This window comes from Cavia porcellus, unplaced genomic scaffold (genome assembly GCF_034190915.1).
Source record: "Cavia porcellus strain 051 isolate PalLab524CR breed Dunkin Hartley unplaced genomic scaffold, mCavPor4.1 scaffold_30, whole genome shotgun sequence".
Classification (NCBI taxonomy): domain Eukaryota; kingdom Metazoa; phylum Chordata; class Mammalia; order Rodentia; family Caviidae; genus Cavia; species Cavia porcellus.
The window spans coordinates 38050762-38078074 of record NW_026947513.1 but is presented as its reverse complement, the minus strand read 5'-3'; the positions used below and the strand labels follow the sequence as shown (position 1 = coordinate 38078074).

General features: G+C 36.4%; 2 long non-coding RNA genes across 2 annotated transcripts; one reads left to right on the top strand and one right to left on the bottom strand.

Moving 5' to 3' along the window:
• Positions 1-200: 200 nt before the first annotated feature.
• LOC134474112 (uncharacterized) lies at positions 201-25704 on the bottom strand. Its single transcript, XR_010044724.1, has 5 exons — positions 25582-25704; positions 18995-19075; positions 8519-8768; positions 2166-2286; positions 201-448 (listed from the first exon to the last, which is right to left on the bottom strand). It is a non-coding gene; the product is annotated as an uncharacterized LOC134474112 (long non-coding RNA).
• Positions 25705-25725: 21 nt separating this feature from the next.
• LOC134474052 (uncharacterized) lies at positions 25726-26675 on the top strand. The gene is made up of 3 exons (XR_010044634.1): positions 25726-25914; positions 26017-26240; positions 26536-26675. It is a non-coding gene; the product is annotated as an uncharacterized LOC134474052 (long non-coding RNA).
• The last annotated feature ends 638 nt before the right edge of the window (positions 26676-27313 follow it).

Here is a 27313-nt window from a genome sequence, read left to right as displayed (position 1 = left end):
CATAATAGTTCTTAAAGAAGTAGCACAAATTAGTTAAGCTATTATCATTTGTATATAGAAACAAAATTTATTCAATCCAACCAATTCGAGTTTTTTTTGGAAACTGTGTCAAATATTTTATGAAGCTGAAAGATCTATTTATCATGTTTTAAAGATTTTCATGACATTTTATAAACTCAGTGTGATATATCTTGAGTTATTTAAAGAAAAGTAATATTCTTCTGCTTACGTGAATCTTTTCAATAAGTTTTTGTACCACATATTCACCACTTTCCTCATGTTAGTCAGCTTTTATCACTGTGACAGATTAGCTGAAACAAACAGCTTAAAGGAGGAGGAAACGTGGATTTGGACTCAGTGTTTCAAATGTTCCAGTCCGTGGTCTCTAGGTGCATAGACCTTAGTGAAGCAGAAACATCCTGGCAGAGAGAGCTGCTCAACACAGCAGCTGAGAAGCAGAGACAGAGAAAAAGAGTTATAAATAAAAGAGCAAGGGACAAAATACAGTTCTCAATGTCATGACCCCAAGACCCCATGACCCCAAGACCCAGTCTCTTCCATGAGGCCCCATCACCTAACTTTCCACTACCTCCCAGTAAACCACTGAGTTATTGTTCCACCCATCAATTAATCCCCTGATGGAGATAGAGCCTTCATAGTTCAAATCACTTTGCAAAAGACCCACGTATGAATGCATGAAACATAGGAGAGGGCATTTTAGATCTAAAACACAAATTCTCCTAACAACAAAAAGCTTATATCATATAAAAACTGATACACCCAAACATTAAGAGCCAATAAATGAGTTTTCAAATTGCAATCGATTCTTATGTAATTAGTTCAGAGACTAAACTAAAACTTTCTTGGTGAACCTTCATAAACTCCATCTGTCTTGCAATATCATTCATTTAAGTCTGAAAAAGATGTATGAGTTGTGATCCTAGAGTTTTAGGTTTGAATGTTCAACTCTCAATAGGTATGGGGAACTCACCAACAGGTCCAGTAGGAACAAGAACTTGGTTGCTTCTCCCCATGTGCGATCTGCACTGTCCTCTGTCTCTGCCAGTAAGGCTCATAGCAACCTAATGCGATTGTTGCACTTAGGGATTTTGGACTTGGTCAGATTTGATTTTCAGGATCATTTCCTCAAGTTCCACATTTTAAACCAAATTATTTAAACTTGGTCATCCATTGTTACTTTATCTTCGGATTTTTTATTGATTTTGTATCATTCCCCTGGATTCCTAATGTCAGGGCAGTCAACAAATCTCTCTTCTTTAGGAATGTCTCCTAATTTCTTCTCGCTTTTTAAATGTAAATGTAAGTTTATCCTGTCACTGCACTGTTCAAGGTGCTTTTCAACATAAATCTAGATTGGGATCACGATACTCTCCTTCTGTGTGGTAGATTTGATCCTTGTTCCAAAGTCAATTACACTGCAATGCCCTTTGTCAAGTCATATTCAGTACTACTAGGATGGTAAAGAATATTTCCCCACTACACACACTGATGCTAAGATTCACTGATGAAATGTGGGGGTTTACACAAGGAGAATGGTCTCAGTTCAGAGTATGGTCTCATTCCAGAGCAGACTTAAGTCCAGCCTGCAGTCAATAGTAGGTCAGATTTTCAGTCTGAAACAAGCTGCCTCAGCTGACCAAGATCAGGAAAGAGAAGTTATAAATGTTTACCATTGTGAGCCGCCAATATTGCGTGGCTCTTTTTTATAAAACTAAAACTAATACACTGCCTTTAGGATTTCTTTCTTCTGACAAAATGCACCCCTGTCGGATTTAACCTCCTATAATACTACTAGAGTCTCCCATTTACTGTTCAAATGCTTTATTGGTCCCAGTCACCTAATGAAAAATCTAAACGTTTTAACCAGATCGCTCACAACCAAGCTATAATTTACCTTTCCTGACAGATATTCCAATACTCCTAAGAAGGAACCTATTCTAGTATGTGGATGCAGTCATTGTTTCAAAAGTATTTAGTATTTATTTCCTCTTATTTATAAAATGCCTGTCTCATTTACTCGAGCAACAAATATTTTAAAATTTACAAAAATATTTTAAAAAGTCGTCTCTGCAGAACACCAAAGCTATTTTGACTGTTAAGATTAAGATATGAATATGTTTATAAAAAACAAGCTAAGATCTTACCTTTTACCCTTTAATCCTGAAATAGGTTGAACTATAAATGCTTAGTGTTCTGTTAATCGGTTTAAATGTTTCCACACACACGGTAGGTGTGGACTTTGCCTTCATCACATTTTCACTTCACCTAAAAGTCCAAAAGGGAATCGTGAGCAGGTAGATAACTTTCACGGTAGAGGAAGAGTTCATTCTGGGAGCCATCTTATCTACCAAATTACTCCAATTTATGATTCAGATCCATTACGTCTATCAGTTTCTAGTAATGCTTTTCACCAGGATTAGTGCACCAGCTGCTATCTTCAATTAACCTCAATCAAAAATAAAAGAATTCAGACCCAAACCTAGAAATGCATAATCAATATCCTATTCATCACAGAACAGAGCCATGCTAAATGCCTTCAGATCTAGAGGACAGCGATATATGCTAAATTGGAAGAAAAAATTGAAATAAAAATGAGCACCTCATTTCTTTCCTTTAAGTTAGATGTTCTTACCAACCACAGATTAAAAATAGCTAAAGTTATATCTTATCTAAGCAAGTAACAACCTGAAAGCCAAATTTAATTATTTCTGGTTTAAGAATGCTCTGTCACATTTGAAAACTGCAAAACCAGTACCGTAACGCCACAATGGAGGTATGATAGTCCAGACTGCCTGCTAGACATTCAACAAATGTATGACAAAGGTTGATTAAACCACAGATGCAGTTTAATGATTAAGTACCATACACCTCTTATCTCATGTCTGTAATAAACAGCTGTTTACTTAGCAAAAATTATCAACTCTAGCATCAATATGATGAACATAGAATGCTTGCCATTGTCAGATAACTCAATTTTAGGTTTTTTTGTTTTTTTGTTTTTTTTTTTTTTTTTGGTCTTTTTCCTTTTTATCGGTACCAGGGATTGAACTCACGACTGCCTGCTTGCAAGGCAGGTGCTTATGACGCTGAGCTAAATCCCCAGCCCCTATTTTAGGTTTTTAACATTAACAAAAAGTCAAACTAATCTGCTTCAAATTTTCAAAATCAACCTGCATGTCTATGAGCAGAGGGGAAAAACTATTATATAATAACATTAAAACCAAATCACTGAATTTGCTGCCAAAATTTAAGAGAAACTTAAGTAAGTAAAGCCATGCAGTTTCATTGGCAAATTCGATTAATTAAAACAGGTTTCTGTGTCTACCAGGTGGAACAAAATAAACCTGCTGTTTAGGGCGGACATGGTCACCATCTCACAGTCAATGACCAAAAAGCAACAGACCCATATTCACTAATGTATATGGTCTTTGGTGTTGGTCATAACACTTCACGGCCATTTCTTGCTATCTGAATCTTATTTTCTCAGGTAACGTCATACAGAAAATTATAGAATGCATTGCCTCTTGGGCATCACAGCTCAGGAAAAGTAAAGCACAATAACTGAAAGAAGAATAAGGAAAATAAAAGATAGAGATGCTATGGATATTTCTTTTCCATATATTCAGCTGGTTTAAGTCAGTAAACCTAAAATAACGAAATAAACATATGAGATGTAACTTACACTACCACATGTATTATAAATTGTCCTAGAATTTGTTCAGCACAATAAGATGGTAAATCTGCCCAAATCACAGAGCACAAAGCAAAACTGTAGCTCACATAAATATAAACATAAATGTGTAAATAAAAGTCCTAAACAAAGAATAATTCAAACTAAACAAATTTAGGGGCATATGGGGGGAAAATACTGCAATGTGGAATGAGTCATCCCACAACTCAAATGAGAAATATTTATATTATGAAGACATATAGCATTAATAATTGTTACCAAACCTTCTTCATTGTTTTCACAGGCTGTAAAACGATCTGACAGCTATGAAATAGGTGAGGAAGGACTCAAGGGGAAGTTAACAGGGGGGACTCAAAGACCGCACTCTGGAGCAGAGGACAGCTGTCTTGAGAAACGATGAACACTAAACTTTAAAATTCCCGCTGAGACCATACAAATTACTCACAATAAGAAAATCACTGAAAGTATGAATTAGAAAGCACAGAAAAAGCAGACAAGGAGAAAAACCCAGAGAAGAGAACATGGAAACTATGAAAGACACAGACTAAAAATATGATTTTAAAACATGTAGGCATTTATGAAGAATATATAAGAAATAATATTACAAAGAAGAATACTTCAAAATATAATTAGAAAGAGTCTCACCAACTCTTAAGATGTAGAAATCAGAAATCAGATGTCATTTCAAACCTAGTACAAGCATCTGGATAATCCTCATCATATATTTGAACTCATCAGGAAGTTCTTATGAGACTATAAAGTACACTTAATTTTAAAGAGCAAAAAATGCTTCCATGGGCTAGCGTGACTGCATAGGTTACGGAGAGCTTCATATGCAACCTATTTGTTCCCACTCTGCAACTTTTCTAGGGGCTTCAACCAGTGGTCGGTGAGAAGGATTGGGAGCAGGGAAAGCACAGTGCATGAGCTCTCTTGACACAGTCTTTCAGGGTCTGCTGAGCTTGCAAGTGGAGCTGGTGCACCTAGTGGAAGCAAGGAACAGCTCAGAAGAACCATGGATGATCCAGCCTGCAGATCAACAAGTTTAGAACTCCTGGAGGGGAAACGGGGATTAAATAAAAGACATAGGGGAGACAAAAGAGAGACAAAAGCAAGACAAAATAATCTGATCAAGCTTCCGGTTTATTCAGAAAATGATCACACCTTTTATAGGCTAAGGGCGGGAGCTGGGACAGGAAGAGGTTAAACAGATGAATACAACAGGATCACCATCACATCCGGATATGTGACGTAAGCAGGAGAGGATTATGGTTAATGTAGGCAGATGCAGTGCCCATAGGAGAGAGAGAGACATCGAGGCAGCAATGCCTGTCACTTGGCTCCCTACATCTCCTCCCTTTTTATATTATTTAATTAAGAGTATGGCAGGCCCTGTGAGGACAGCGTCTGTCTTAGGTCAAGGACCTCATTGCATGAACCCAACCAGGCCTTACCCGTCATGGGCTTACAGAACAGCAGTTGGTCCTGTGCTTGTCTTAGGTGGCTGTTGGAATTAACATGTATGTCCTAGTTGCCCGTCTCTGACTGCCTGTCCATTGCTCCAGGGCAGTTAGGCCACATCATCATATGGGCCACTGTGGGAATTCCTTCCCGGTAGGTTTGTTAATCTGCCATCTCCAGCTGATGATAGTGTATCTGAATGGGCTTGCCATAAATGTGTCTATCCTGTTATTAATGAACATCATAATCCTCTGAAAAATACAAGAACTCACAGAAATGAGAAACAATAGGTCAGCTAGGGGACCCAAAAGGGGCATTAGGTAAGGGAAATCCCCCCCCAAATCAAGGAGAAGGGGTTGACAGTCATTTGTTGGTGTCTCTGTATGAAGTTATTTTTTTGTGTCTTGGAGCATGTCTTGTATAACACTGGATGTAGTCTATTTGACTCGTGTATGTTTTTTTAGACCGAGAAGAGCCTCTTCTGTAGTCATGGGGTTTTGTGCATGGCTGTCAGTAATTGTAGTCTGTTTGGCAGGGGTCGAAATTTACCATGGGTGTGGTGTGGCTCAAGAAGGCTGACTAAGCAGCATAAGGCTCTAGGGAGATGTGTCACCTGTAAGAGAACACAGGGGATTGTGCCTCAGGAAATAACATTATTCCTGGGCATTACATGGGGTCTTTGAAGAACGGTCTACTTGTTTTACAAGGCGTTTAGGTAGCCATCTAGCTTTTCTATCTTGTTGAGAATAAACACACACTGAACCTCGTCCCCAGATAAGGACTGGATCAGGGCCATTCCACACATTGGTTAGTGGGTCTCTCCATAAAACAGATGCAAACCGTGTTTGAGTCTGAGTATGCCAAAACCGAGATGCTGCGGAGCATCCTGAAGCATCTAGGATCAGAAAATTTAAAATAAAAAGAGCATGTGAAAGGACATTTTTAGGGGACCCCTGGGTGGGGTACCATGTCTCCCTTTTTATTTTATCTATGGTGAATTTAAGAGAACGATGTGCACGTTTAACAATGCCTTGTCCCTGAGGATTATAAGGTATACCTGTGTTGTGGAGGATATTAAGGCTCTTGCAAAATTAAGCAAAGGAGGTACTGGTATAGCCAGGGCCATTATCGGTCTTAAGCTGTTGAGGACATCCCAGAACTGAGAAGGCTGACAGCATATGGGCTATAATGTGTTTAGCAGCTTTTCCAGTCTGGAGAGTGGCAAAAATGAAGCCACTATAAGTGTCAATAATGACATGTATATATTTTAGATTGCCAAACTCATTGAAATGGGTAATATCCATTTGCCATAAGGCGTTAGGAATTAAACCTCTAGGGTTGACTCCTAGGTGTTGAACAGGTGAGTGGATAGCACAAGATGGGCAATTTTTTATAATTTGTCTGGTTTGCTCACGGGTAATTTTGTAGAGAAGGCGGAGGGTGTGAGCATTGAGGTGGTGTAGCTGATGGGCTTGTTGGGCCTCAGACACCTTGGAGTCCTGAGCCATAAAAACCTGTGTTCATAGAGCAACATCAGCCAAATGATTTCCTTGGGCAAGAGGCCCTGGGAGGTTGGAATGAGCTTGCAGATGACCGATAAAGAACTTATGATGCCGAAGCCATATGAAGCATTGTAATTGTTTGAACAGATTTGCAGCTGGGGAAGCATGACATATAGTAGCAACAGTCTCTAATAATGGAACAGACTGAGCAAGGTAAGCACTGTCAGTATACAAATTAAATGGTTGGTCAGAGTAAGCAGCAAAAGCTGCAAGAATAGCTTTTAACTCTGCTAATTGTGCAGAGGAAGTATCTGCCTGGAGGGTAGAAACATTGTCTTGAGATACATAAGCAGCCCTTCCGGAGGATGAGCCATCAGTGAATAAAACCAGGGCACCTGGAAGGGCTTGCGAAGCTGTGACTTTAGGGAATATAAATGAGTGACGATTAGCAAAGTCAACTAGCTTATTTGGAGGGTAATGATTGTCAATAGTCCCTGAATAGGAAGCTAAGGCAATAGGCCACACTTTTGTACTTTGAAGTAGCCAATCTATTTGGTCTTTTGTAAAAGGTTGAATGATAATGTCTGGTTTTTTGCCAAAGTAACATTTTCCTTGCTTTCTACCCTGGATTATTAGGTCTGAGACAGCTTGGAAATAAGGCAAAAGTGTTCTTTTTGGAGAGACTGATAAATGGACCCATATGAGGGGAGCTTGTTGCCAGAACACTGCTGTAGGGCAAAGCTTTGTATTAAAAATGAGAAACTGTAAAGGCTCATTGTAGTCCATAAAGGAAACAGTTTGTTGAGCAATAGCCTCTTTTACTTTACTGAGCGCTCTCCTAGCATCAGGTGTAAGCTCTTGGGGGGAAGTTGGATCTATGTCTCCCCGAAGCAGCGCATAAAGGGGTTGTAAATCATGTTTAGTTAGTTTTAAAAATGGTATGAGCCAATTAATGTCTCCCAATAGTTTTTGGAAGTCATGAAGTGTAAAAGAATAGAGAAAAAGCAATCTTTAAGATCTATGACAATTTTAAAAAATCCCAAAGGAATGGCACTGGGTGAGGGGAGGCCAGGCTGTAGGGGCCCCATTAAGACCATTGTCTTATTTATCGCCCTAAGGTCTTGTAGCAGCCTCCACTTCCCTGACCTTTTCTGGATAACAAAGATAGGTGTGTTCCAAGGGGAATTACTAGGAACAATGTGGCCTGCATCTAACTGGTTCTGTACCAGCTGCTGTGCGGCTGCAAGCTTTTTAGAGTTAAGGTTGTTTTTAAAGGCTTATATGAATCCCCAATTTGCCATGGAGGCACAGGGAGTAGCGGGCTGCCGTCCTGGGACCTGCTGATCATGTCAACAGGTGGAAGTGGTGGCAGATCACCATGTATGAGGACCTCTAACAGGCCATCATTCTCTGCATCTGAGAAATCAGAGGCTTCAGATTTTTCTGAGGATGGTTTTGAGGTAGATTTAACGGAGTCGCGCAAGGCAGCCTAACCTAGTGTAACTGTCTCCTCAACCTGAGGGTCTGTATGCCTCTGGGCAAGCAGCTCAGAGATTAAATTCCAATATGTAAAGGTGGTCACAGGAACCTTTTTTGGACCAAAAACTCTATAATAATCTTTTAAAGCATCTCTTACTCTATTCCACCTCTTGGTATCTATAGAACCCTCTAGGGGGAACCAAGGGCAAACCTTATGAATAAATTGAAAATACTGCAATAATTTTTGTTCTAACCCTTATCTCTCTTGTCTTTCATGCTTTTATAAGGCCTCTGACAAACACTTCGTGTTCGCTCAATACTTGACCTATGTCCGGGAAGGGAAATGGGGTTGCCGTTCACTCACCGTGACTCGGGCAGGACGTCGGGTAGTCATCTGCGCAGGTCTCGGTACTTAATTTAATGTCCTGTTGCTTTAAGCTTTAATCCTTGATTTAGTTTACTCACTCCTCGGCCAAGGTCTCCGGTTCAATTTGCTTTCACTTTTAGTTTAAGCCTGCTGTCTTTCGAACGGCTCCCTCGTTAACTTCTCCATGCCAGGAGCCCCACGTTGGGCGCCACTTGATCCGGCCTGCAGATCAACAAGTTTAGAACTCCTGGAGGGGAAACGGGGATTAAATAAAAGACAGGGGAGACAAAAGAGAGAGGAAAGCAAGACAAAATAATCTGATCAAGCTTCTGGTTTATTCAGAAAATGATCACACCTTTTATAGGCTAAGGGCGGGAGCTGGGTCAGGAAGAGGTTAAACAGATGAATACAACAGGATCACCATCACATCCGGATATGTGACGTAAGCAGGAGAGGATTATGGTTAATGTAGGCAGATGCAGTGCCCATAGGAGAGAGAGAGACATCGAGGCAGCAATGCCTGTCACTCAGCTCCCTACACATGGATGCCAGATATGATCCTCTGCTGCACCCAGCACCAGCAGAGAGTCCACCAGATCTCTTTCTGAAACAAAGCAGAAGGCAACTACTTCTAGACGAGAGGAAAAATAATCTACTTTCCATTACCTGATCCTGTTGGCTGTTGCAGTGGCAGCTGAAGGAAACCCTCCCTCCTCACATTCAGTGCTTACTGTGGTGGCCACCAATGTGAGGGTAGATATCAAAGCTGCCTGTTGAGAAGGGTCGGGGTGAATACCCTTCCCCTATGCTTTTAGGCAAAGGAGGAGGCCTCTGAGGGAAAAGAAAAACCCTTGCAACTTTTTTTTTCCGGTTCCACTCTGAATTAAGGAGTCCAGATTACTTCTTGTATTACAAAGGGAAAAAATGTGTTCAGACTGAAGACCCTATGCTAATACAAAACAAACATATGGCAATACTGGAATAAAGCCAGTACATTCTGTGTTCAGAGTCATAACTGCAATATTACTCAATAGTTGGTCATTAATCAATATATTTCCAAATAATGCATAAGGTAAAGAAAACATTTAAAGAAAATTTTAAAAGTATTTTGGACTAAGTTTCACTCTGTGAAAACACAATATACTAAAGTAAGTGAGATCTAGTAAAATCATTGCCTTGATAAATTTACCCAGTTAATGTCTATGTTGGAGTATGAGAGGTCAAATCAATAATCTGGACTTCTACTGAAAGAAACAAAGGTAGAATAAAAGAAGAAATAAACAAAAAAAGAACAAGAAAGCAAAGTGTAGAATTTAAAGATGAAAATAATAAAGCACAGTGTAGAATTTAAAGATGAAAATAATAAAGCAAAATATAGAATTTAAACTAATAAAGCAAACTATAGAATTTAAAGAAAAAAATAAAAAATTCATATGTAGTTCTTAAAGGGGGCGATAAGATAAATCCCTACACAAATTGATCATAAAAATTATCAAGATTGGAAGTAACTGTGTAGACATTACAAACATTAAAGCAAAAATGTACCACTATAAGCCAATACATTCAACAGTTAAGTCTTTGATTAATACAATGAAAAATAGTACACTAAGCACTAGAAAATGAATGTAACTGAATCGAAAACTGAAACTTTTATTACAAAATTAAATTTCTCTTGATGAAATTTATTATTTTTTTATTATAAAGTGTGTAAAATTAGAACAAAACAGATCACAAGAAAACAACTTAATAAACAGATTTCAAAGCAAGACCACTGGAGAGCTTCATTATCTATCATATTGTCTCTTGTCTTCTTCCAAATAGTTGTCCATATCTTCACATACAGGGAATTCATACTGAACAAAATACTACTAAAATGATCAGAATAGGATGATGAAGGCATTTTAGGTCTTCAAGATCAGACAATAGGGAAGTCAACAATGGCTGCCAAAATGTCTCTCATTCTCTTCAAAATAGCTGTCCATATCTTTACGTATGTTGAAATTAAATAAAAGAAAACAGACTAATATCACTCTGGACAGAGAGTAATATTATTGATAGATATTATATCATAAGGCTATGGAATTAGCACTACCCGGGTATCTTAGTGTCTCTTTTTCTTCAGAGTATCTGTTCATTACATTTTACGTTATATAATCTCTACTAGTAAACTATTTAGAAGTTCTACACATGTACGAATCTCTACATGTATACCTATCCTTTCTCTATTAGAGGGAAAAACAAATCAAAAAAGACAACAAAACAAATTCCTAGAGAAACATGAAATGAAAGACATATAAAATCACAATACTAGGTGATCTACAGTAGTTACTACAATGTCTCTCGTTATTTTCAATAGAATTGTCTATATCACCAGGCACAATATAATTGAACATAGCACTACATAGCAATACTAATAAAGCCAAAACATTGGCGACATTATAGGACTTCAAAAGCAGTTAATAATCAAATGGGAATGGGTACCTATAGCATCTTGTCGTCTTCAGAGTAGTTGCCTCTACTCTTAGACTTGATACTATCATGCATACTAAATTCGAATAAAATCAGTCAAGACAAAACAGGGGTCTAACAAGCCAGATTCAAATAAGATCAGCCATAGCAAGACAATGTAAGCAATACATGGCTCCAAGTTAATAGGAAATTAATGGTAGTTACCATTGGATATCTTGCTACTTTTGTGATAGCTATCTGAGCCCCGACAGCCTGGAACAGAATAAAATCAAGCTAAACAGAGTGATAATAATAATGTGGCTTTTAAATCCTGATACACTATTAACAATGTCCTCTGCCTTCCTTTTTTAGATAATTTCTCCCCTTTCCCTTTCTCAGGGTGCTTTGTACATTTTGGTTCCCACTGACTCCTTTAGTTTTTAGATTGGGGGACAACCCGCTATCTATCTAAGTGGTTCTGAATCTTCTTACTACTGAGCTTGATCTTGAGCTGTATTCCTTTACCTACTAAAGCCTCAAGGTTCTCCTCCCTTATAGGTGAGTAGTTCTCCATTGCATAAAAGTGTCATGATTTTCCAACCTATCTGCCAGCTACTGGACAAGTTGTCCCTATTTCTCTCTGGATTCCTGTCATATAGAGCATTGTTTTCACATCTTTGACTTTCTATTCATTAATCCTCTTTCAGGTAGATTATACTTCCTATTCAGAGCATTTCAAAGGCACCTATGTCCTGAATTACTCTACCTGTGTTTCTTTTTGTTAGTGTATCAAGGCCATCTGTGTTAGAGATTATAGCCAGTCTTCTCTGCCTCATCTCTGCTATGCTATTTTTCTGCTGTTGGTTGTCTACTTTTCTCCTTCATTCCACTGTCTGCCCCATTCTTTGAGGCCTCTCTGCCAGTGTGTCTGGAATCCTGGTGATTTTTTTTATCTTTCTCTAGAATGTCCTTCAGTATTTTTTGTAGGTCATGAACCACCATGAGAGACCACAGTCTCTCTTTGTCACCAAAATATCTTGTTTCTCAGTTAATTTCTAGAGACAGTTTTTCAGGATACCTCAAACTGGGTTGGAGATTATTTTCTTTCAGGGTTTGGAATACTTCACTCCAAGCTCTTCTTGATTTGATACTTTGTGTCCAGAAGTCTGTCATGATTTTGACGGCTTTTCCTTTATAGGTGATCTGTTTCTTTTCTCTGACAGCTTTTAATGTTCTGTTCTTTTGATGAATTTCTGGGATCTTGATTATTATATGTCTGGGGATAGATCTGTTTTGTTTGTGGCTGGCTGGAGTTCTGTATGCCTCATATATCTGAATATCATTTCCTTTTCCTATGCTTGAGAAGAATTCCTTAATTATTTCTGTGAATAGCCTTTGTATTTCTATGTGTATACTCCTGCTTCTTCCCTCACATTTTTTATTCTTAAGTTATAGATTCTCTTGTTGTCTTCTAGCCTTTGTATTTTTATTTCTTGGTTCCTTGTTATTTTTGAGAGATCTTTCCTTTCCCAATCACATATTGCAAATCTATCTTCAAGTTTTTAAAGTCTAACTTTAGTTTCTGTCAAAGAATTTTGCCAGCTTTCAACAGAGTTTTTAATTTCCTGATAATCTCTTTGGATCTGTTTCATGTATTCTAGATTCAGTTTATATTCTTCATCAAAAGTTTCCCTCCTTATTCTGGGTGCCTCCATTCTTCCATCTGTGTCTTCTTGAGAGGTGCTTAGCATTTCTTTATTAATCATTTCATATATTGCCTCACTTAAATTAGAATTTCAGTTTTAAGTTCATCTATGGGGTCAAAAATGTGTTTCTTTATATCAGCTAATGCTGTGTCCGATAATGATGTTTGCTGTCCTCGCTTTCTTCTGTGGTTAACTCTCCTGTTCTTATATTCCCTGGGTCAGAGACTGGAAGCTTTTTCTTGTTTCTCTTGTTATGCTTCTGATTTCTTTCAGAGAGGTGTATGGTGGAGGTCTCAGGCCCTTTCCAAATTGCTTACAGTTTTTATGAAGCCTAGTAGCTAGAGGATTGTTGCCCTTTCCAGTTTACTGTTGACCTGTGAGGTGCACCCAGGTACGACATAAACTGATCACTCTCCTCTGAGCCAATCAACTAGCGAGTGCCTCAGTACATTAATCTGTGCCATGTAGACGTCACAAGTTTGGGACAGTTTTGTTCCTGGCTATTAGGTCTCAACCATGGTCGTGACCCAGCCCAAGCAGATCTCACCAGTCCTCCATGAGCCAGGAGCAGCCAACTGTTGCCCCTGGTGTTCCAGGTTCAGCCTCGTCCTGCCCAACTCCAATATTTCATCCAGCCGATCACTCACTCTATGGGACCCAATTCTTAGCACTCACCATGGGTTAATGCAGCTCTCCACGTTGGTTCTGCTCTCCTTGTGCAGCATCCTCTGCCAAGGGCCTTGGGCTCACCAACTCCCGACTTCAGTGCTACCGCGACTTCAGCACAACTATGAATTGTGCTCCAAGGTGCACCCAGCAGAGCTCTGGAATTGCTCCAGTGAGAGTGCGTCTGGTTCCGGCCTTTCCTCCATGTTTTTCCTTCCTTCCTTTCTTTGATTTTTTTTTTTCCTTTTCCTTTTTCCTCAGTTTCTTTCTGGGTCATGAGCATCCCTCTCCTTTGGTGTGATCGCCTCCTGCTGTTACATTCTAGCATCTGAGTTGTATTTCTCCGAGGCTTTCCACCCTGCTACCTATCAATCTGCCATCTTTCCAGTATCCCATAATGAAGAAATTTGAGTAATCATTCCAAAATGTCCCTAAAACAATCTGAGTCCACAGATTAAAAACCAGATCATTAAAAGATGAGCATGCACATGATAGAAAATTATACCTCAAGGTAAAAAGGAAACCAGTTGCATAAAAATGGTTGTCCGAGACAAGCAAACTTTAGGAAAGTCCAAAGCAACTTATATAGAGCAATATAAAATTAGCAGGTTCCTTAAAATTGCATATTATACTGTAGTACAAACTATATTAACAATATTCCAATCCCTTTCTATGCTTATTAGCTTGTTGGATATTAAAAACAGTTCCAAACATTTACTGATCCCTAGAACCCTATCCTTTATTATATAATTTTATTGTATTTGGTGTCCTCTTTCTTATTCTTGACTCAATAATGTGACTTGAGATGCTAAGTCATTGTCTAAATAACAGAAACTATGACTAGATAGAATCATATCCAAAAGAATTTTGGTTTATGGAATAGCTTCAAAGTAAAGAGGATCTCAGTATTTTTGAAAGAACTATAGAGGCAAAAGCATGAGCAGCTTGAACTGAAAGAAGCCAAGACTATTAAAATATAAAATGCATCTTGGAATTGTCTTATTGAAACTTTCTAAGAGTGAGAAAGAGGCTTAGAGAGCTACTCAGATGCCCAAGAGGGCCATTTCTTTAAAGTAGAGAGGAATTATTTCTGGATAGGCAGAAATAATTGCATCAAAAAGGCCATGCTTCCAAAATTGATATACAGATTTAATGCAGAATTTGTTATATTTTTAACAGAAATGGAGAAAACAACTCAAAATACATTTGGAATCAGAAGATAACACAATAGTGAAAACAACCCTGGATAATGGGAGCAAAATGAGAGATGTCACAATTTCAGCTTGAAGTTGTATTACAAAGTTGCTGTGATAAAAACAGCATGATACTGGTACAAAAATAGACATGAGGGTGGGCCAATGAGAATACAGAATGCAGAAAAAACTTCAACTACATTAATCTTATTGTCTTTGACAATGGGACCAAAATCATACTGAAAGGCAGATAGTCTCTTCAAAGAATTGTTTTGGAAAAATTCACTGTACACATACCAGATTGAGTCTAGACCTCGCTCTCATCTTTCACTGTTACCCAAACTAAAATCAAAGTGAATGATAGAATTATACATTAAACCAGAAACACTTAACCTGCTGGAAGACAAGATAAGAGAAAATCTTGGTCATAAGCTTAGGCAAGGACTTTCTCAATAGATCTCAGCTATATAAGAAATAGTTATGAAAAACAAGAAATAGAAACATATTAAAATAAAATTCTTCTGCACCTCACAACTAAGTGAAAAGACAATCTATAAAATAGGTAAAAGATTTCTGCCACCTACTCCTCAGATAGAGGAGTTCATATCTAGAGGGTTCATATCTAGGGTTCTAATCTAGAGGGTTCATATCTAGACTATGCAAAGAAATCCAACTATTAGACCTCTCAAAAATAAGTGCCAATTAAAAATGGGCAAGAAACAAAGCACTTGTCAAGAAGAAGTATAAATAATCAATAAATAAATGAAGAAATGTCCAACATTGCTGGCCATTAGAGAAATGTGAATTGAAACAACACTGAGATTCCATCTCACCCCAGGAAGAAAGGCCATTAGCAAGAAATCAATAACAAGGGCTGAAGAGGCTATGCAGAAAAAGGACCCCTTTTATACAGCGAGTGGGAACACAAACTAGCAAAATCATTATGTAAATAGGTATAGGGATTCCTTATAAAACCAACACTATGAATTCTGAATAACCCAACTATTCACATTCTAGGCACCTTCCTATAAAAAGTTAAAGACATCACATTGTACAGATACATGCATATCCATGTTTGTACCAGTGCAATCTATAATAGCTAAATCTTTGAATCAGTTTATATGTCACTCAACAGGTGAAAGGATAAAGAAAATGTGTTTATATGCCATGCCTAGCACACGGGCATGTGTGTCTGCGCACGTGTGTGAGTTACCAGGGTGTTTGTCGGTCTGTGTACAGGTCACTTTGCATGTTCTATACATGTGTGTCTGTGTATGTGTCCCCAAAACTGTGTGTAGTTTTGGTCCTCTCATTGCATCAAAGCTAAAAATTGCATTTCCCTTTTGTGAAGTCCCTTTGATTAAATCACACCCATAACAGTAACTCATGATAGTCACAATATGTCAAGGTCTTTAATCACATCTGTCAAATCCCTTTTTCCAAATAAGGGTTAGTAGATTAGAATTTATATATTTTTGAAGGGCATTCTTCAGTATATTATGGTTCTCTATTACATATTTAAATGAAAAACTGATAAATGTTTTCATAATTAAAATATCTTAGAGTTCTATCTTATAATCAAGTATCTTGAATAATCAAAATTACAAGAAATATATTTAACATTTCCTTTGACATACTCTTTATCATTGCAATGAAAAATATATGTCTAGCACTTAACAGAGGATCAACATTTTTTAACAACTATTTGACATTTTGAAGGTTTAAAATATTTTCAAAATAAAAATACACATTTTAGGTTGCATTTAACGAATGCTCTGTTCTATGAAAATCCTTATCAATTTCAGATGTAGTCATGTGGCTACCATTTGATGCCGGTTTCTGACACAAAAGGAATGGTACAGTACACACTATCTGCAAGTTTTCAGAAGTTTAAACTGGAAATAGTTTTAGTGTCCGAAGCTGCAGCATTAGATACAAGTTTTCAATTCATAGATGGTAGGGGGAATCATGGGTAAAAAAGAAGAGTCCAGAATTAGGACAGAATATCAAAGAACATACTAGAACAATGCTTTTCAAATATTTGATGGGCTACATTTAATATTTTTATTTTTAATAATGTGTTTTAGAAAATTTATAAGACATATAAGTAAGTTAGTGGCCAACATAAAATTAAAATATATGTGTTAAATATTAAATTCCATAGCCATAGGAAAGAAGAGACATGTGCAGTTCAGAAAAGGTAGAAAATCTCATATTTTATTTCAAACAATACATTAATAAAAGTTATGAGCAAAGTGCTGACTTTCTATGGTAAATCCCTACACAAATACTTCTATGGTGTGATTGGAAAATACAGTGAATGCTTAAATTTTAAACAAATTATTATAATAAAGTACACACCGTGACTAATATCTTTCAAAATATTCCCTATCTTTTTTAAAACACTTCTTCATAGTTCTAAAGCAGTCCTGGAAGTCCTCTTTCATGAATGTTTTTAGTTGTGCAGTTGTGGCCAAATCAATGTTCTGGATCCATGCAAAATGTTTATATTTTACGCTCACTTTAACTTTAGGAAACACTAGAAGTTGCGTGATGCCAGATCCAGCACATATGGCGGCTGAAGCTGCGATGTAAAGATTTACAAGGCTACCTTTCCATTGAATGGTGCTGGGCAGCAATAACTCCACGAGCATTCATTCCATTTTTTCTTGTTTGTTTGTTTTATCTCTTGAAGATACTCAGGAAAAAGGACTTCCCCAACTCATTCAGAAAGTGGTCAAAATAGTGAAATTAGTGCAATCAAAGCAAGCGAAAAAGCAATGGCAATGTGCCTTTTACTGCATTGTTTTTTGTTTGTTTTTTAGTGAAACACTCATTATGTATGCTGATCACTCCCTTGTATTAGTACTTGAAGACTGTTATGTGATTGGCCCTTACCCTCTCACTTATTAAGCCTCGGTAAAACAACAAAAGCAGTGCTTGCATGAACCAAAATATCTAAATAATGTTTGTGTTTTTCTTTAACAACGTGGATGGGAAACCAGTCATAGAAAGATTTGTGAACTGAGTGAAAGGCAAAATTCTTAGTATTTATAAACAATATCAGAATGTTCTTTTTTAAATTGTATTGAATAATGTAAGGTATGTTGATTTTCAAATTTCATCTTTAATCACTTACCGGAATTCCAACAATTTATCTTATAAAACAACAAATATATTTAAATTATTTTGATTGAAGAAATGAGGATTATACTCAACAGTAAGGGGGTTGTATTCTTTTGGAAAACACAAAAGTTGCTATAGAATTCTTAGCTTGTCAAATATGTAATATTGACACTTATCTTTAATTGATAATTAGTCTTAAATTTAAAAACCTATGGAAATAGTTCTTTCAGGCTTCTAACTTTTGTTTTTGCTCTTTTATTTTTATATGTTATTTTATTTCCTATTCCTTCTTCATAAGCAAATTTAAAAGCATTATAAGTGCTTGATATGCTCAGATGTCTAATTTATATCTCTGAAAAACTAGTACCAAGTCAATTTTCATTTTGTAAAAATCCTAAACATTTAGTATTTCAAGTGTTTTGGGTTTTGGAGACCATAATGCTATTCTTTATTTTTTATTAGTGTATGTTTGTAGTATATAATGCTTCCATACATGTCAGAAAGTAAGTACACGTACCTAACATATATTTTTATTCTCTTTCCCTAGTCCCTGTCCCTTTTTGTCTCTCACTCTATATCAGTATTCCATGTCTTGATTTTCTTCTATTTTTCTTTTGGTTCGTGCTTGTGACCCCTGATGATTATGTTCACTGTGGGTAGCCAGTACATGTACATGAATCATCTTAATTCTATTTAAGCCCTCTTCCCCTGTCTCCCCTCACCGAACTTTGGATTCTTAACTCTAACCTACATTAATAATTGTTTATGATAAATTCCCATATCATTACAAAATAAGTTCAACTTAAATGATTTAGCTTTACTGTGATTAACAAATGCTATTGTGTTAGTATATGTATTTTTTCCACAGTAAATCTCTCCATGAAGGAAGTAGTACATTGACGCATCCTGGAAGAGGTTCGCTTTCAGTGTGCTTAACTCCACGACCTTTCTGAGATCACAGCTGCAGCCTCCAAATGCACTCTTACAGTCTGAAGCCTCAAACCGCATTTTAAAACTGTATAATCTTTTATAGTCTTAAGTTTGAAATGTATTTTGAGCAATGAAACCAAAAGACAATTCCTTCTTTCTTTTCCCTTATGTTAAAATCATTCATGCATTTCAGGAATTATCATGTGAGTCACATCTGAGTGTTTGCATGGAAATGTGAGAGCTCTGTTCTTTGAGATGGTTCTTCCTATCATTAGCCTGTTCTGGAATAGGCCTGGAATACACCAAAGGCAAAAGGAATCCCTTAATTCTTTTGTATTCTAGAAAAGTATCTTAGTGAAAAGAATTGTTCTTGTCTGATTTAGATAAGAATCGCGGATACCCACCTCCTTTTAAGTTAGCAGATGTAGACATCTCACGTTCTCATTCCTTTTCCCGTGCTTGATTATACGCACTGGGCAAAATTCCTGCTAACATAAAAGTATCAAACTTTAGGGAAGCTTCTTGCCTCTCTCCAGGATCCCTAGCTTTTATCCATTTTACCTGGAGCCATCATCAAAATGTGGAGCAACCTTCCAAATAGCAGCTGACCACAAGACATTCCCCTGGATCCACTGCAGTTACGCCATCTGCTCATCCCACTTGCCTTATCTGATTCTTTCCTGCCTTGTTCTTTCCTCCCAAGTTAGGTACATAGATAAATAGATGGTAGGTAGGTAGAAAGATAGGTGATAGATACATAGTAATAATATATATATATAATAGTAATAATATGTAAGTAATCAAAAATGTAGATGACGTGATAGAAGATTGATAGGTACATGAAAAGAGAAAAAGACAGACAGATGATTAATAGGTCCCTTTATGCCTGACATTTGAGACTCTTGCAGATTTTGGGCTCAGAAGTCTACCTCTTGAAGTAAAACCCTACATCCTTTTGTGATTAATAAATATTATTCTTTTGTCCCTGTTCTCCCATTACAATTATCCTTTCAATAAAACTTCTGTTTACTTAAGCTCAGATAATTTTTTTTCTCTCCCATTCTGCAAGTTTTAGAAAAAAATATTTTCAGTCAAGGAGGAATCTTCCATCATCCGTGAACTAAGACTGAACAAATAATACAAATCTCACTTCCTTATTATTATCTAATATTATTCACTTCTAAATTAAAAACCAGTCTCAATGAAAATCTAATGCAGACATAAGCAGTAAAAAACAAATGATAATTTTCTCCAACTCATGTCTTATTATTTATTTATTTATTTATTTGGTACCATGGATTGAATTTATGAACTCGCACTTAGCAGGCAAGCAGTTCAGCCACTGAGCTAAATCGCTGGTCCTTGTATATTTAGATTATATAGACTATAAAATATTACATGGTATATTGTGACCTCATTGTGCATAAGTGTCATTCCATAAAATAAATGCAAAATATGTGCTAAATCATGTAATGAGTCCACTGATGACATGTCGTTATGAAGTAGACTGTCATTTTACCTGGGTGCAATAGCTTGTCAATTTACTCTTCTCAATTTGTGTATTCTTTCATGCCAGAATTAATGCAGGCCAGTCCTGCGGGCCAGAGGCTAGAGCCCTCCCTCGAGTTCTAAGCCCTGGTGTTTGATTGTAAAGCAGTTTTGGTACTAGAGGCAACTTTGATATCTACTGCAGCAAAACTGAATGGAGACAATATGTTCCCTGTTGTTCAATTGCCCTCCCACCCTGCTGGTCCCCCCCGCAATGAAATGGGGAGTCTTTAATAAGACAGAAAGTGACAGTAAAGACAGCCGCATAAAGGTAGCATAAAGAGCACTGTTAAGTGCTTCCAGGTTCAATGATTGTTAAATGAATTTAATGGCTTTACCCACTTTTAAATTAATTTTCTAAATTTCCCATTATAAATTAATTTGAAAGAAAGTAAAATGAGTGCGAACTCTATATCTTTGAAGAGCAATGAGTGAATTCATGCTTAAACCCCTCTATGTCAGATCCATGTTGGAAACTGTTTTTCATATCTTCTCACAGTGTTTAACAAGGTTTTCACATGACATTGCTTCTTTCATAAGTGATAACTGAAGAGTATTTTTAAATAGCAAAGATAAAGAATTTGCTCACACTTTAAAGAAATCCTGATATCTAGTAATCACAGTAAACATTTTGTTATTTAAATGCTGAAAGATGGGTTCAAGAAGTTTAATATATTAGAGATACACATATGTATATTTCCAGTATATGAAATAAGTGTATGTATGGCTGATCTATTCCTAAAATATATAAACATTATTTTGGAAGAACATCAGTGTGTCGATGGAGTATATCTATATCAACAATTTCTAAATATCAACCAGGATCTTTATGTAGATATCAGCTTGGCAAAGCCAATTCTTGACTCCCTATCCACTTTTTCACCAAATGACAAATTCAGTGGTCACAATGGCACGGAGCTAATGTTTTTACTCCAGGCCTATCTGGATGCATTAAAATCAGCAAGCCGATATGAGGCCCACAAAATAGCCACCTTGAGCAAAATGGGATGAAAATTAGTATTAAAGTACATTCATGTAGGTTCACAACACAAGCCCTTTCCTTCCTCATAAACCTCCATTCAAAACCAAGGCACAGAACAAATGGTAACCCCATGAAAAATCTCTTATTTGTAGCGTGAGTTTCTTACTGATAAAAAGAGTAAAAAGCCATCCAGTATGATTCCCTCATAGCTGTGCTTACACATCATAGGTTTCATTCATTTCAAGCAAAACTGATGCAGACACCTCCAACGTACTAATTCTTCTTCCTTTAATACATAGTTGGCATGTATATCATCCTAAAATATTGTTAGATAAAGATTTTGCACAATGGCTTCTGCTTTGTTTCTGAGCATATTTATTATTAATATTACAATTCCATCGATAGTTTCTTCAGCTGTGTTTCACGCACAGAATGGAGCTATGAATGCTCCGACACTAGACTCGCACCCCATCAGAACTTCACATGACTCCAGTTCCTTTCTGTCAAAATATACAAGTTCCACAAGTTCTGTACCCCACCGCAAAAGACGATGAATCAGTCACAGAGGATGAGTCATTTGGAAATGGAAAAGGTTAAAGCAGAATATCTAGATTACAGAATATTTCCATCGCAACTAGGTGTTTAAATCACCTAGAAGTCTGTTTGACTGTAAACTGTACAGGCAGGAAAAACTCCATAGTTTTCAGCTTTTGTCAAGATTTACATAGGCATCTGGATCGTAAATGTAGCAGTGCTTTTTGCTGACTCCTCAGAAACATCAGAGGCTTTGAGCCCTTCTTTCCAGCCCTCTCTCTCTCCTTTGTCATCTCTTTCCTTTCTCTCATTTCTCTTAACATTTCTTCTCTTCCACCTTTTCCCTTTTTTGAGTGATCTTAGACTTTTCTACATGATTTTGAAATGGGTGTTTCTCCTTTACTCGTGTAGTTCAGGGAAGGGGAAAATTCACATCATACAAAGCCAGAGACTTCATAAGCAAGCAGAGGGAGCAAGTTGATTAATCCTGCAAGAAATAGTCCTGCCAGAGTTTTACGCCCCTGTTTGGCCGAAAATGAACTGGAGAACAGTGGTAAATGAATCTTCAGTCAAATGTAATTCAAATTTTTAGATATTCATAAATGTAATTCTTGCTTGCAATTTTTTTCCTGCTGCATATGTGAAATCATGACACTTGTAGATTGATTTGTTCCAGCATCTACAGATTTGCATTGCATATTTACCACTAGAGACCAGAGCACATTTTTTTAGTGATGTTATTTTGGCCTGTACTATTTACATTATTCTTTTTACCACCATTTATGAATTTGTGAACCTCATTTTAATCATGAGTCTATTTGGGAGAATTAAGGATAGAGTGTAACACAAACATAAAAGCAAAATTGTAAATTTGAGAATGATAGATGACACAAACTGTATCTTATTACCTATCTATTTGCAGACAAATGAACCAAAGCGGTCCTTAAAAGGACATGTGGGACCTGGAAGGACATAATAAATAATTGTATGAATAATGAGCTTTCCATGCAAATAAAATTAATCTTACATTTCATATTTATTTAGTGCTGTAAGAAAAATGGTTTAATGGATATTTTTTATTCCAAAAGGACAGCTTCCAGCATGACCTGAAACCATACTCTAATGATGCTCTGACTATCAAAGTATCATGTTCCTTCCCCCAAATTATTACCTCTAAATTCATTAGTCATTGGTCTTTTTTGTCTCATTCCTCAGAGACATATTTGTATACACACACATGCACACACACTAATTAGGAAATAAATTAGAAGGAACTCTGTGCCTTGACCTATTATCATAATCTAAAGCAATTAATAAAGAGCACAGGAGCATAAAAACTTATCTTGACCTTAGAGTGCTTATCTCAAAGAAACCAGATAAAGCACAGCAGTGGCTTTCATTTGCATACTACTGACATGGTCTCTACAGAATATGAAATGACTGCATGCTTAGTCAAGAGGAATCCTGTGTTATCTTAAGAGCACAAAGAAATTGAAAGAAAACACCATGCTACAGAAAAACAAATTATTGCTCACTACAACAGCAATCATATTGCATATCTATTTAGGGGAGATAATTCTGGAAAAATCCAAAATACAGCTCTTTGACACACACTCAGTGCTGTAATTAATAGTCATATATAATTATGAATAAACATTTTTGTTGGATTTTCTAGACATATTAGCTTTAGTTTCTTTTTTCTTGTAAAATATAAATGCTAGCATTTATATTGCTTAAATGCATATTACAGATCAAATAGGAAAATGTTTGTGAAATTTGAAACCTTGAAAGTAATTCCATAAATAAGCATTTTGATATAATAGATGTTGCTCAAATAAATGAATAACAGGTAATAGCTGAAAATAAACATGGTTATACAAGTTATTCCATAATTTATTATTTCTTAGAATAAGCTTAAATATATATTGAAGACCCTAGAGACAATTACTTTAAATAACATTGACCTAAGGTCATATACAGATCTTTACATAACTGCACATGACAAAATGGTATACATGCACATAGGTTGATTTAATTAGCATATATTGGAAACACGCAATGACTGACCACTAATTCTATTCTCTGTGCTGTGGGGTGGAGCATTACTGCTACATGCTCCTTAAATGTTCACTGCATAAAATTTATAGAAAGCAGAAAGAAGGGCAGCGTTTACTGAGTCCTGAGCATTTTGTTTTCTATTTCATCATTAATTTTAAATGTGATATTGAGTAAAATCCCTTATTTTAGAAAAAGAAATTTATGAGAAGACCAATTGCACAACATGAAACAATAGCAGAAAGTATTGTAGGAGCTGCCTTTCCAGCAAGAGTGATGAAAGCCGTCTTTGGTTGGTGCATATGAAAAGTCAGCAGTGTTCCTGAGGACTTGACTCAACAGCAAACAGTCCCTAGTTGAAGCTTGATTTTCATGCTTGAACAAGAATATTTCCAGATGTCATCACAAAAGAGAGAGGGTGAGTGTTTACATCTCCTAAGATAATCTTGGTGGTAGGTTTGGTTTCATCCATTTCCACCAGCTATGGAACATAAATTTGTTAGCACCTCTTTAAGACTGACAGAATTAAGAATTTTTATATCTACTATGATGTTAAAATGATGTCATCTGTCTTACAGTTCAGCTATTATGACAACTATTTCAGATATCTGTGAACAATATTTAAAAACCATATTTTAAAAATCCCTGACTGGTTTTATTTTAAAAATCTGGAGAATTTCTAAGATAATCAGTTCAAAGAACACATGATCTGAAAGCTGATATAATTTTTTAAATTAAAAAAAAACAGCATCAAAGAAAAAAGGAAAGGTAACTAAAAATTTTATATTTTCTGATCATGATAAAAGGATTGGATATATACATTCATCATATTTCTTTGTAAAATTTTACTTGAATCAGCTTTAACCGCTTCCGTAAAGACCATTGTTATACATATGCAGTCAGCAGTGTTCCTGAGGACTTCACTCAACAGCAAAGGGTCCCTTGTTTGCTCTTGTTTTTGTCATTTAATAGTTGGTAGAAAATTTCAAGATTCTTCACTAGTATCCACAAAAGAAACTGATAGAAGATGATGAGGACATTAAGCTGCACATGGAGGCACTGGACTGGGTAGTCTCTTCCTGATACTTGATCTAAGGACATGTAGAGGATGCTTCATCTAAGGATGCTTGATCTAAGGACATGTAAAGATCCAGACACAGTGGAGGATTTATGAGACTAAGAAAAGTGTTGAAATCTGGAAATCTGATTATGAGATAGAAATTAACCAAAGGCTAAAGAAAACATTTATGAACATCTGGGAAACTAGAAGTTCACACAGACAACCTATGGCTTTGCCTAGAATAAGCTACTTGATTTCCTCAAATCAAACATAATCTAAAAGGAAAGAGATATCATGAATTATTCCAAAGAAAGATGATTTCATACATCAAAGGCAGCATGTTAGGAGAAACACTGTAGGTTTTAAGGTCACTTAAAATCTGGATTTTAATTGATATTTTGCCAGTTACTGGCTGAATGAGCAAGCAATAGCAAATTACTTAACGTCCATGCCTAAATCAGAACTTTAAGAAACAAGAACAAGAACCTATGTTTAAGATTACGCTAGAAATAGTATAAAATAATAGACAAGTGTCTGGCACAGAACCCTACAAGTAACAAGAACCAATATTATTTCCTTTCTAGCTAGTCTCCTTTATTAACATAAAAATTATAGGAGCTAGATTACTTATGATTATCTTTCAATTTTCTAACTAAATGAGTTGGGCTAGTAAATGTGTCTCTATAATGTGTAACATTAAGTTTGAAGGTATGCTTTGTTTTTCACTCTGATTTTTGATATAATAAAAATAAAGAAATAATTGTGAGAACAGAGTCAGAGCAAGAAGTGTAGAGTGACCTGGGAGGACTCACATTTGGGGGCTCACAGCACTTCTGATAATCTGCATGAAGCTTTCCTCAGTCAACAGGACAGTTCTGGGCAGGATTTGGTTGAAAAGTGAGAGAGCACACAGGTAAGTAACTTGGCCATCGTCTCCCAACTGTTAAGTCACAGAGAACTGAGGTCAGTCATGTATGTCACCTACTTACCACACAAGTGATTGTGAAGAAATGGAGTGGTTTGTGAGAGGAAAGGATCATTCAATTATAAAGCAAGAATTATGCAGAGGAGAGTGAAGACACATGAACACATGCTGTGAGCAGATATTTAAGTGGCTTCCTAGCGTAATAAAGCTCACCGTCCTGGTAAGAACAGATAATAAGTAAACAAATCGCAAAGGGATAATTACGAAATCAATATAGCCTACGTCTAACAGCATGCTTTTTTCTATTTTTGTGAAACTATAGCAAGAAAAGTCCATGATAATTCATCGTACATCCTAACACACTTCAGCCACAGATTAAAAGCCATCATGCCAGTCACTCTGACTCCAGACAGAGAGCGAAGAAATCCTCCGTGGTCCCCATGGGTTCACAGAAGTCTGTCCATCACGCTGTCAGCCTTTCGGATCATTATTCAAGTCGCTATCCCAAATTTTGCTAGATACATCAGATTTGCGCCTGCTACATAGGTAATTTGTCTCCCTCATGGTTTTGGAATTTGTTTGTTTTTTAAAAATTACCTTTGGGAAAATAAGCTACTTAGAAGATCTGAGAGCCATAGTAATAATGTCAATCACTATTTGTGGGTTTCTATGTTTATATGCATGAACTTGCTATGTATATGTCTCTTTACTTGACAATTTCCTTATTTTTACTATACAAGGAATTTAAAGTTATATATAAAACAGTTAGTACTAGTTAACTGTAAATATAATAATTTATTATATTTCTATTAATATGATTGTATGTTTGTCTATTTCAAAGATCTTTATGGGCAGAGAAAAATAAGTCTACATGGTTCCAAGTTGATGGAGAAGTTTAGCAATTACCTAAGCATTTGATCGATGAAGACCAACAACCTGGAAAATGTAAATATTTTCCAAAATGAAATCAACGAAACCAGGAAAATATAGTACATTGAATAAAGCAAGGCTGGTGCTTTTGTGTATTTTCAAAGGAAATTTAATATTTTATTCATTGAAACTTATGCATACATGTAGGGTAGTATATTTATCATGGATACACATAAAAGACCCATTCTCTGCTTTTAAATAAAATAAGTAAATAAGTAAATGACAAAGTGTAGAAGTGTAATGTTGGAGGGGATTCCTAACTGCACAAGATATAGAAACTATGGAATACAAATTTTAGAATGACTTTCTGAAAAATGGAGAAATTAAATACTATAGTAAAGTTTAAGAAGTGAGGAAAAAGAGGATAGCATTGTAGACGAAGTTGTCACCCATGAAAAAGAACACAAATGTAGAGAAGTTCATCAACATTTTAGTATTTCCTACCAAATTTATTTTCATGAAAGGTAAAAATTCCTATGGATTTATTGATGCATTTCTAGTACCCAGATCAGTGCCTGATACATAGAAACTGAAGTCTTAATGAATGGTTGACTTTATAATTAGATGATAACGTACAAGTCAGAAAAAAGGTAAGACAGGAACACAGACAGATCACCATGAATCTTCAAGTGTTCCTTAGTTATAACGGTGCTGCTTTGTCTGTTTAGTCTCTGTTAGCCCTTTCTCAG